Genomic DNA, 13,089 nt, shown 5'->3' with positions numbered 1-13,089 from the left:
AAAGTGGCCATTGAGTGTATGTTCATGGTATTCTGCTGCTGTAGCCCATCTACTTCAAGGATTGATATGCTGTGTGTTCAGAGATGCTCTTCTGCACAGCACTGTTAGAATGCGTGGTTCTTTGAGTTGCTGTCACCTTCCTGTCAGCTTGAACCAGTCTGGCCATTCTCCTCTGACCTCTCTCATTAATAAGGCATTTTTGCCCTCAAAACTGTTATTCACTGGATTTTCTTTTGTATTTTGCACATGTCCTCTGTAAACTCCAGCGATCGTTGAGTGTGAAAATCTCAGGAGATCAGCAGTTTCTGAGATATTCAAACCACCCCATCTGGCACCAACAATCATTGCATGGTCAAAGACATTTAAATCACATTTCTTCCCCATTTTGGTGTTTGGTCTGAACAACAACTGAGCATCTTGACCATGTCTGCATGCTTTAATGCATTGAGTTGCTGCCACATGATTGGCTGATTAGATATTTGCATTAATGAGCAGGTGTACAGGTGTATCCAGTAAAATGGCCTCTGAGGAGTCTATTCTAAAGGCACGCACAGTAGGGCAGCACAGTGGTGCAAATTGTAAATCTTCTGTTTTACAGTGCCAGGGACTGGGTTCAATCCTGACTTCCAGCGCTGTCCATGTGGAGTTTGCACGTTCTCCTGGTGGTGTATGGGTTCCCTTGGATGCTCCTGAAAGAGAGCGGTGGAATTGAACCCACATCACCTGGCACAATAATAGTGTTACGCTAACCACTATGATGCCCTGTTGCCCTGAAGTTGCTACCTGACCTAGTTCTGTTTGCCTCCATTTGGCTCATAACCTCCTAAGCTTTTCTTGTCCATGTACCTGTCCAAGTGTCCATTAAAGTCTGTAATTGTACCTTCTTCCACCACTTCCTGTGGCAGTTCATACCAGATACCCTTCACCCTCTGTGTGGGAATGTTTCTGCCCAGGTCTTCTTTAAATCTTTTCTCCCTCATCTTGAATCTGTGACCTTTAGTTTTAGACTCCCCTACCCTGGAGTGAAAGATTGTACTTGTTCACTTTAACTGCACACCTAAAAGGTCAACCCTCAGTTTTCTACACTGCAGGAGAAGTCCTAGCCTCCAGCTTCTCCTTATAACTCAAGCCCTCTAGTCCTCATAACAGCCTCATGAATCTTTCATGCACCCTTTTCCAGTTTAATGACATCTTTCCTATAGCTGGGTGACCTGAACTGCGCAGAATACAAAGGCACTCTCAGGTTGGAGAAGCCAACACTTAATATTCCATCTGATTAGCCTCCAACCTGATGGCATGAACATAAATTTCTCTAATTTCTGTAATTTTCTCCCCTGTCCCCTTTCCTCTTTTTTCATTCTCCATTCTGGCTCCCCCCTTACCCCCCTCTTTTCTTTACCTGCTTATCACCTCCCCCGGGGTCCTTCCTCCTTCCCTTTCTCCCATGGTCCACACTCCTATCAGATTCCTTCTTCTTCAACCTTTTACCTTCTTCACCTATCACCTTCCAGCTTCTCACTGCATTCCACACTCCTACCTTTCCCCTCACCTGGTCTCACCCATTACCTGCCAACTTGTACTCCTTCCCCTCCTCCTACCTTCCTATTCTGGCTTCTGCCCCCTTCATTTCCAGTCCTGATGAAGGGTCTCAGCCTGAAACATTGACTTTTTATTCCCCTCCATTGATACATAGAAACATAGAAAACCTACAGCACAATACAGGCCCTTCAGCCCACAAAGTTGTGAAGAACATGTCCCTACCTTAGAAATTGCTAGGGAGACCCATAGCCCTCTATTTTTCTAAGCTCCATGTACCTATCCAGGAGTCTCTTAAAAGACCCTATCGTATCCGCCTCCACCACCATTGCTGGCAGCCCATTCCACACACTCACCACTCTCTGAGTGAAAAAAACTTACCCCGACATCTCCTCTGTACCTACTCCCCAGCACCTTAAACTTGTGCCCTCTTGTGGCAGCCATTTCAGCCCTGGGAAAAAGCCTCTGACTATCCACACGATCAATGCCTCTCATCATCTTATACACCTCTATCAGGTTACCTCTCATCCTCCGTCGCTCCAAGGAGGAAAGGCCAAGTTCACTCAACTTGTTTTCATAAGGCATGCTCCCCAATCCAGGCAACATCCTTATAAATCTCCTCTGCACCCTTTCTATGGTTTCCACATCCTTCCTGTAGTGAGGTGACCAGAATTGAGCACAGTACTCCAAGCGGGGTCTGAGCAGGGTCCTATATAACTGCAACATTACCTCTCGGCTCCTAAATTCAATTCCACAATTGATGAAGGCCAATACTCTGTATGCCTTCTTAACCATAGAGTCAATCTGTGCAGCTGCTTTGAGTGTCCTATGGACTCGGACCCCAAGATCCCTCTGATCCTCCACACTGCCAAGAGTCTTACCATTAATGCTATATTCTGCCATCATATTTGACCTACCAAAATGAACCACTTCACACTTATCTGGGTTGAACTCCATCTGCCACTCCTCAGCCCAGTTTTGCATCCTATCAATGTCCCACTGTAACCTTTGACAGCCCTCCACACTATCCACAACACCTCCAACCTTTGTGTCATCAGCAAATTTACTAATTCATCCCTCCACTTCCTCATCCAGGTCATTTATAAAAATCACAAGTGTAGGGGTCCCAGAACAGATCCCTGAGGCACTCCACTAGTGACTGACCTCCATGCAAAATGTGACCAGTCTACAACCACCCTTTGCCTTCTGTGGGCAAGCCAGTTCTGGATCCACAAAGCAATGTCCCCTTGGATCCCATACCTCCTTACCTTTCTCAATAAGCCTGGCATGGGGTACCTTATCAAATGCCTTGCTGAAATCCATATACACTACATCTACTGCTCTTCCTTCATCAATGTGTTTAGTCACATCCTCAAAAAATACAAGCAGGCTCGTAAGGCACAACCTGCCCTTTGACAAAGCCATGCTGACTATTCCTAATCATATCATACCTCTCCAAATGTTCATAAATCCTGCCTCTCAAGATCTTCTCCATCAACTCACCAACCACTGAGGTAAGACTCACTGGTGTATAATTCCCTGGGCTATCTTTACTCCCTTTCTTGAATAAGGAAACAACATCTGCAACCCTCCAATCCTCCGGAACCTCTCCCGTCTCCATTGATGATGCAAAGATCATCGCCAGAGGCTCAGCAATCTCCTCCCTCGCCTCCTACAGTAGCCTGAGGGTATATCCCGTCCGGTCCCAGCAACTTATCCAACTTGATGCTTTCCAAAACTCCAGCCCAGCGCATCCTCTTTCTTAATATCTGCATGCTCAAGCTTTTCAGTCTGCTGCAAGTCATCACTATAATCACCAAGATCCTTTTCTATAGTGAATACTGAAGTAAAGTATTCATTAAGTACCTCTGCTATTTCCTCTGGTTCCATATGCACTTTCCCACTGCTTGACCCGCTGAGTTCCTCCAGCATTTTGTGTGTATGTATTACTCTGGATTTCCAGCATCTGCAGAATCTCTTGTGTTTACACAATACTCCCAGTATGGTCTCCCCGATGTCCCCAACTCCTTTACTAAATGCCCTGATTGATGAAGACAAACACCTTTTTTCTCATCCTATCTACCCATATTGTAACTTTTAGGGAACTTGGTCCCTGCACCCCTGGGTCACTCTGAAACCCTTCCCTTCTCCTGGAACTCCAACCGCTCTCAAATGGCTTGAGAAGAAAAAAATGGATTCAAAATACCTTAAAGTTGTTGTCATTGTCCTGAGGACCAACTGAATCTCTCTGGGGCATTAACAGGAAGGTATACCTTTCATAACAGCCCACAATTTCCCAGTATTTTATTTACATCCATTCATTAGACGTAGGTGTCACCAGCAAGGTCACTATTTATTGTTCAATCCTAATTGTCCCCTGAACTAAAAGTCTTACTGAAAGGACGTTAAAGTCAAACACATTGTGTTAGGTCCAAAGTAACATTTGGACCAGAAACCTCATTTCCTCTGCTTAAGGGTGTTTGTATGCAGACGAACTTTTTAAAACAACAATCTAGTTCACGGTCAATAGTACGCATGCTCGATTTCATCCCAGATATTTTTAATTGACCTGAAATTCCCCCACTGCCTTGCTGGGATTCTAACTCATCGTTCCAGGTCGATAGTCTGGGCTGCTGAATACTGGTCTAATAACTAAACCGTGATTTACTGCTCCCAACCAACTTCAAGTGCCTTTCTACCTCTCGTTTAATGTCCACACTCAGAAAAAACAATGCAAATAATTGCAAGTAAATATTCATGAAAGACAAGGGAATACTCTGAATACTTACTAGTATCCACAATGCATTGGGAATCAATTGTTATATACTATGTGGTTATTGATTTTGGTTGAGTATTTTGTTGTGTAATGCCAAAACGTGCAAATTTCAGTTTCTGTTTCAGTTAATGCTGCTGATATTATGTGGTTCTCCTCCTCCTCCCTCTCTCCTCCTCTCTCTCTCTCTCTCTCTCTCTCTCTCTCTCTCTCTCTCTCTCTCTCTCAAAAGGTTAAACAAGTGGCACCTATTAATAAGGACCCCCTTCATCCAGGATATGCCCTCTTCTCATTGAGGAAGGAAGGAGGAAGTACAGGAGCCTGAAGACATGTTCTCAACTCTTTAGGAACAGATCCTTCCCTTCTGTCATCAGATTTCTGAATGGACATTGATCCCACGAACACTACCTGACTATTTTTTGCTCCCTTTATGCACTACTTATTTAATTAATGTTTTATATATTCTTATTGTAATTTATAGATTTTTTAATGTATTGCATTGTACAGCAGCAGAAAATAACAAATTTCATGATGTCTGTGATATTAAACCTGATTTAAATTCTGATTCTGATTTTCTCACTCTCCTTCTCTCCTTTTCTTCCCTCTCTCTATATCCCTTTGTCTTCTCCACTTGCTGCTCTTATTCTCCCCTCCCTCACTCCTCCCACCTCATCTCCCTCCACCTCTCCTTTCTTCTTACCCCTTCCCCATCATCTCCACCCTCTCCCTCCATCTCCCTCTCCCTCCCTGTCTCCCTCCATCTCCCTCATCCTCTCCATGTCCTTTCCCATCTCCCTCCCCCACTCACCCTGCCTCCCTCCCCGACACCCTTCCTCTCCCTCTCCTTTCCCTCCCCTCCCCTCCCTCCTCGTTCTCCTTCCCCTCTCCCTCCCACTCCCTGCCCTGGGTTCGGAGCTAACCTTGTAATTTCTTCAGGCATTATGTCTGCACCATAGCTAAAAACAAATTCATATGTGACCGCACGATTTGTTACAATCACCGAAAGGCTGCAGAAATAGGCGACTTCTCAAATGAACTGGATAAATCATTAAAAAGAAGAACAACTTTGGAATCAAAAGGTTGAAGGGTGTGTTTGGAGTGTATGAGTCTGCAATTCATGCTGGAGCACCGTGGTAACATAGAGGTTACCACAACGATATTACAGCTCGCCACCTCGGAGTTTGGAGTTCAGTTCTGATGCAGCCTGTAAGAAGTTTGTACGTCCTTCCCGTGAGTGTGTGGATTTCCTCTGGGTATTCTGCTGATCAGAGATAGTGTCATGGCTGCAGAAAAGAAGGAAGTCATTGAGGGATTGTCTACTGAGTCTCTGTGTGTGGAAGTTAGAGCAGGAAGGGGTCAATAACTCTACTGGGTGTTTTTAATAGACCACCCAATAGTAACAGGGACATCGAGGAGCAGATGGGGAGACAGATTCTGGAAAGGACTAATAATAACAGGGTTGTGGTGGTGGGAGATTTTAATTCCCCAAATATTGATTGGCATCTCCCTAGAGCAAGGGGTTTAGATGGAGTGGAGTTTGTTAGGTGTGTTCCGGAAGGTTTCCTGACACAATATGTAGATAAGCTTACAAGAGGAGAGGCTGTACTTGATCTGGTATTGGGAAATGAACCTGGTCAGGTGTCAGATCTCTCAGTGGGAGAGCATTTTGGAGATAGTGGTCAATAGGAGAAGGATAGGAACAGACAAGTTAGGAAAGCGTTTACTTGGAGCAAGGGGAAATATGAAGCTATCAGACAGGAAGTTGGAAGCATAAATTGGGAACAGATGTTCTCAGGGTAATGTACGGCAGAAATGTGGCAAATGCTCAGAGGATATTTGAGTGGTGTTCTGCATAGGTACGTTCCAATGACAGGGAAAGGATAGTAAGGTACAGGAACTGTGGTGTACAAAGGCTGTTGAAAATTGAGTCAAGAAGAAAAGAAAAGCTTACGAAAGGTTCAAAAAACTAGGTAATAGTAGAGATCTAGAAGATTATAAGGCTAGCAGGAAGGAGCTTAAGAATGAAATTGGGAGAGTCAGAAGGGGCCATGTGAAGGCCTTGGCGGGTAGGATTAAGGAAAACCCCAAGGCATTCTACAAGTATGTGAAGAGCAAGAGGATAAGATGTGAGAGAATAGGACCAATCAAATGTGACAGTGGGAAAGTGTGTAAGGAACCGGAGGAAATAGCAGAGGCACTTAATGAATACTTTGCTTCAGTATTCACTATGGAAAAAGGATCTTGGTGATTGTAGGGATGACTTACAGTGAATTGAAAAGCTTGAGCATATAGACATTAAGAAAGAGGATGTGCTGGAGCGTTTTGGAAAGCATCAAGTTGGATAAGTCTCCGGGACTAGATGAGATGTACCCCAGGCTATTGTGGGAGGCGAGGAAGGAGATTGCTGAGCCTCTGGCAATGATCTTTGCATCATCAATGGGGACAGGAGAGGTTCTGGAGGATTGGAGGGTTGTAAATGTTGTTCCCTTAGAGCAGTAGATGTAGTGTATATGGATTTCAGCAAGGCATTTGATAAGGTACCACATGCAAGGCTTATTGAAAAGGTAAGGAGGCTTGGGATTCATGGGGGCCTTGCTTTGTGTATCCAGAATTGCCTTGCAAAGAGTGGTTGTAGATGGGTCATATTCTGCATGGAGGTCGGTGACCAGTGGTGTGCCTCAGGGATCTGTTCTGGGACCCCTACACTTGTGATTTTTATAAATGACCTGGATGAGGAAGTGGAGGGATGAATTAGTAAATTTGCTGATGACACAAAGGTTGGAGGTGTTGTGGATAGTGTGGAGGGCTGTCAAAGGTTACAGTGGGACATTGATAGGATGCAAAACTGGGCTGAGAAGTGGCAGTGGAGCTCAACCCAGATAAGTGTGAAGTGGTTCATTTTGGTAGGTCAAATATGATGGCAGAATATAGTATTACTGGTAAGGCTCTTGGCAGTGTGGAGGATCAGAGGGATCTTGGAGTCTGAGTCCATAGGAAGCTCAAAGCAGCTGCGCAGGTTGACTCGGTGGTTAAGAAAGCATACAGAGCACTGGCCTTCATCAACCATGGGATTGAGTTTAAGAGCCGAGAGGTTGAGTGAACTCTGTCTTTTCTCCTTGGAGCGGCGGAGGATGAGAGGTGACTTGATAGATGTATATAAGATGATGAGAGGCATTGATCGTGTGGATAGTCAGAGTCTTTTTCCCTGGGCTGAAATGGTTAACATGAAAGGGCACAGTTTTAAGCTGCTTGGAAGTAGGTACAGAGGAGATGTCAGGGGTAATTTTTTTACGCAGAGAGTGGTGAGTGCATGCAATAGGCTGCCAGCGATGGTAGTGGAGGTAGATACGACAGGGTCTTTTAAGAGACTCCTAGATAGGTACATGCTTAGAAAAATGGAGGGCCATGGGTAACCCTAGGTAATTTCTAAAATAGGTACTTGTTCGAAACAGCATTGTGGGCCGAAGGGCCTGTATTGTGCTGTAGGTTTTCTATGTTTCCTCCCACATTCCAAAGTTGTCATAGTTCATAGGTTAATTGGTCATTGTAAATTGTCTTGTGTTTAGACTAGGGTTATATAGGTGGGTTGCTTGGGGGCATGGCTTATTGGGCTGTTCTGCTCTGTATCTCCAAATAACTAAATAAACAAAGTCAAAGTAAATTTTTTATCAACGTACATTTATGTCATCACCTACAAATCTGAGATTTGTTTTTTTGCAGGCTTACACAGTAAATCTGTGAAACAATAGAATCAGTGACAGACCACACCCAACAGGAGGGACACACAACCAGTGTGCAAAAGACAGCAAACTGTGCAAATACAAAATAGTAATAATAAATAAATAAGCATTAAGTATCAAGAACATGAGGTGAAGAAGAGCCTTGTTCAGACATTGGATGTTTTGAGAGGAGGGAATTTCAGTCAGGTCCACTGCCCAAGTACAGAAGGGAGCAGTGGGTTGCTGCCATGAAATAGATCTTTGACCAGCAACCACTCCGGACTTTGGAAGTTTTGAGAGGAGGAGATTTCACTCAGGTCCACTGTCCAGGTACAAAAGAGAGCAGCAGTTCGCTGCAGTGCAACAGAGCTTTGACCAGTGACCAATCCGGACGCTGGAAGTTTTGAGAGGGTGGGAGTCCACTCAGGTGCACTGTCCAAGTGGAAATGTCGCTGCGGTGAAATAGGGCTTTGACCAGCGACCAGTCTGCATTTTGCATTGATTAGCAAGAGCAAATCAAAGGAAAGCTGTGGCAGTTGTCTGAGTGGACAGTGTCAGAGTGGTGAACTTGAGGCTTTAGCTCTTCAAGGCTTCAGTCAGACAAATCAATTCAAAGAAAAGAAAAAAGCTCAAGGTTAAGTTTTTTTTCCCCTTCCCTTCTTCGTATCTGCTCAGCTAAGACAGTAGCGATGCCAGGCAGGAGAGTTGAATGCTCCTCTTGCGGGATGTGGGAAGGCAGGGAGACCTCAGGTTTTCATTAATAATATCTTGGTTCTTTGTGTTTATTGTGAATGTTTGCAAGAAAATGAATCTCGTGGCAGTATATAGTGACACATAAGTACTTTGATAATATATTTACTTTGAACTTTGAACTGTAGTGTTCAGCTACTGAGGTAGGGTTAGGCTTGTGCAGTTCAATTCAAGAACCTGATGGTTATAACAAATTTCTCACTGTTACCATCAGGTTGGCAGCAGGCTGAGGGTAGCAGACACCAACAGATTCAACAAACTCATTCGTAAGGCCAGTGATGTTGTGGGGATGGAACTGGACTCTCTCACGGTGGTGTCTGAAAAGAGGATGCTGTCCAAATTGCATGCCATCTTGGACAATGTCTCCCATCCACTACATAATGTACTGGTTGGGCACAGGAGTACATTCAGCTAGAGACTCATTCCACCGAGATGCAACACAGAGCGTCATAGGAAGTCATTCCTGCCTGTGGCCATCAAACTTTACAACTCCTCCCTTGGAGGGTCAGACACCCTGAGCCAATAGGCTGGTCCTGGACTTATTTCCTGGCATAATTTACAAATTACTATTTAACTATTTATGGTTTTATTACTATTTAATTATGGTGCAACTGTAACAAAAACCAATTTCCCCCTGAATGAGTAAAGTATGACTATGACTATGAGGTACAGAAGGCTGAAGGCACACAGTCAGCGACTCAGGAACAGCTTCTTCCCCTCTGTCATTCGATTCCTAAGTGGACATTGAACCCTTGGGCACTACCTCACATTTTTTAGTATATAGTATTTCTAATCTATTCAATATATGTATACTGTAACATCGCTGATAATAAACCTGATTCTGATCCTGATTCTGGATTCTGGATCTAGATTATAAAATGGAGTTCCCGTGAGTAGGCACAATTTAACCTGGTTGCCCATTGACGTAACTCTGCAAATAGCAACAATCTGCTCCCTAGCTTGGAAACAAAACAAACGAAAGAGGATTTCTGGGCATGAATGAAGCAGTTTATTCTCTGCTTCTGATCAACAATCATCACCACAGGCGATTTTCTCCTCCTGAGAAGTAGATTTTCCGCGGCGTTCAATGGTCAGCACTTCCACTCTTTTTTCATTTACCCCGCCAGTTAACAGGCTGCCTGTTTCTAGCAGTGGTGACTGAGTAACCAACAGTGAACTGGAAGCTACATGGACCATCCATGCAAGACTAATCTGTGATCAGTCACTGTCACAGAAACATTCACACTATGCCCTCTGTACGATCAAGAGTTCAACAAGTACTGCTTCACTTTGAACCACAAAGAGATGATATTATAAATTCCAGTTCCCTCAGGTTAGTTCATTCCTGGCGAATGGTGATAGAACGTAAAACATTGAACAGTGCAGCATATGAACAGGCTCTGCGCTCCACAATGTTGTGCCAAATCAATTAAATTAGTAATCAAATAACTAACTAAACTAATCCCTTCTGCTAAATATCCATAACCTTCCATTTTCATCATATTTGTGTACCTATCTAAAAGTCTCTTAAAAGTCCCTAATCTCTTTGCCTCTACCACCACCCCAGGCAGCTCATTCCAGGCACCCACCACTCTGTGTAAAAAAACTTGCCCCTCACATCTCCTTTGAAATCACCCCCTCAAACCTTAAAAGCATGCCCTTTGGTATTTCAACCCTGGGAAAAAGATAGTGGCTTTCCACTCTATTGATGCCTCTCATAATGTTATAAAACTCTATCCGATCTCCCCTTGGCCTCCGCCACGCAACAGAAAACAACCCAAGTTTGTTCAACCTCCCATTATAGCACATCCCCTCTAATCCAGGCACACTACAGTTTTTTGATGAAATTTTAAGGTTACCACCAGAATTTTTAAATCATGCTTTGATGTGATCAGCCTGTGACAACACCCTGGAACAGGTTGGTTGTGTTAAGGGCACTATGTAAATGAAAGTGGTGTTTGTTGTTTTTATTCATTGGGATTGCCAATGTTCAGCCTTGCTGAGATGATTCAGTAATTCCCCTGTCAGTTATAGCTGCAAGGAAGAAAGATCTATACATTAATATCTCCCACTAACTTTTTTTTTGGAGTAATTACCCTGTTTGCTGGGGCTTCCATCCCTTCTGAATATTAAGTAGATTCTACTTCCGAGTAAATTTCCCTTCCCTGGTGCAATAGACTGCTTCTCATGAGTCAGATACCTCCACCTCCATTACACTGGCTGCTGCTGCATTCTCGACAAATACTTTGATTGCCAAAACGCTGGAGTGACGTAGGTGATGGCTCATTGCAAAAGCACTTAAAAAAAATCTCATATCTCCTCTCACAAACAGCAGTGCTGTTTAAGTGCATCCCACCTGCAACAGGGAAAAATAATGAATTGCAGAATATTGGATTATTTAAATCATAAAATCTTGTAGGCTGACTGGATATCTTTCCTGCTATGTCTATCATATGTAGGAGCCAAGTTATGCCATTCAGCCCATCGAGTCTGCTCTGCCATTCAGTCATGGCTGATACTTTTTCAACCATTCTCCACTTTCTCCCGTAACCATTAACCGTTTTACCAGTCAATAAGTATACCCGATGACTTGGCCTCTACAGCTGTCCGAAACAATAAATCTCACAGATTCACCACCCGCTGGCTAAAGAAATTCCTCCTCATCTCTGTTTTAAATGGATGTCTTTATTATACCTCCGGGAGCCTGGGTTTGATCCTGACCCTGGGACAGGAATGGAGTTTGTAGCCTGAGTGTGAGCTTATGATCACATGGTTTTCCTCCGGATGCTCCTGTTTCCACCCACCTCACTTACCGCTAAACAAACAAATTAATGGGTTGATTTCATGCTGGTCGTTCTGGGAGTTTGCTTTGGAGAACATGGCTGCTGCTTTTCTCATCTCACAGCATTGAACACCCACCCTGGACATTCTCGAGTTCAAGTTTATTGTCATCTGACCATACATATATGAGTGAGTGAAGCTTCTGTCAGTCAGGGTCGACCATGGATAATGCATCCTGGCTGTCTAGATACACAGACCTGGGCAGTACGATATAGGGAACAAGCTGTTGCCCATGTAGCAAGCTCCCCCTCTCCATGCATCTGATGAACCCAAAGGAACGGCAGAGACCGATACATTATGGTACCAACAGCATCGCAGGAGTTGCCAATTGGCACTGAACTCAATGTAGGACTACCTTTGGTACTCCAGCTCCCGAATTTCCCCTCGTGATTTACCCCCGAAGCCTTCCCCATACATGGGTATTGCCACAAGGCAGCGGAGGTTTGAGATCAGAGTTTTCCTTCTCCGAGATGAACTGCCAACCATGGTTGATGAGCTCTATCTGCCCAAAGCGACTGGTTTTCAGACACCAGTTATCCAGCTTTGCCCCTTCTCCTGACAGTTGAAACAGTACCACCAGCCACAGCAGCTCAGCCGCGTGTGAAGGCCAGGAGCTAGACTTGGTTGTCAGAGGCTATTTGAATTGCACGCCATTGGGGACATTTAATAGGTGGTGAGAGCTTATTCCCATACCTCCTCCTGGCTATAACAACCTTTAGGATCCAATACATACATACAACCAAATGAAACAACATTCCTCTGGACCACAGTGCACCCACAAAACATATATTACACACAGCACATAAAACAAAAATATTACCACAAGTAAGTTAATAAAGTATAATTCAAAGTTCATGCAGTGTGCTGCACGGGTAAACAGTAAACAGCTCATGTCCTAGTGATGAGACCTCAGTGGTGACAGGGTATTCATTAGACTCACAGCCTGAGGGAAGAAGCTGTTACCCAGTCTGACAGTCCTAGTCCTGATGCTCCTGTATCTCTTGTAACAAAACACATTGATGAAGGTAGAGCAGTGGATGTAGTATATATGGATTTCAGTAAGGCATTTGATAAGGTTTCCATGCGAGGCTCATTCAGAAAGTAAGGAGGCATGGGATCCAAGGAGACCTTGCTTTGTGGATATAGAATGGCTTGCCTACATAAGGCAAAAGGTGGTTGTAGATGGTTCGTATTCCGTGTAGAGGACAGTGACAGTGGTGTTCCACAAGGATCTGTTCTGGGACCCCTCCTCTTTGTGATTTTTTATAAATGACCTGGTTGAGGAAGTAGAAGGTTGGGTTAGTAAGTTTGCTGATGACACAAAAGTTGGGCATGTTGTGGATAGTCTGGAGGGTTGTCAGAGGTTTCATTAATAGGATGCAGAAATGGGCTGAGAAATGGCAGATGGAGTTCATCCCAGATTAGAGTGTAGTTCATTTCAGTAGGTGAAATTTGAAGAATATAATATTA

Source organism: Mobula birostris, chromosome 18 (genome assembly GCF_030028105.1).
Source record: "Mobula birostris isolate sMobBir1 chromosome 18, sMobBir1.hap1, whole genome shotgun sequence".
NCBI lineage: Eukaryota > Metazoa > Chordata > Chondrichthyes > Myliobatiformes > Myliobatidae > Mobula > Mobula birostris.
The sequence above is the reverse complement of the archived record's forward strand: the minus strand, read 5'-3'. Positions refer to the sequence as shown.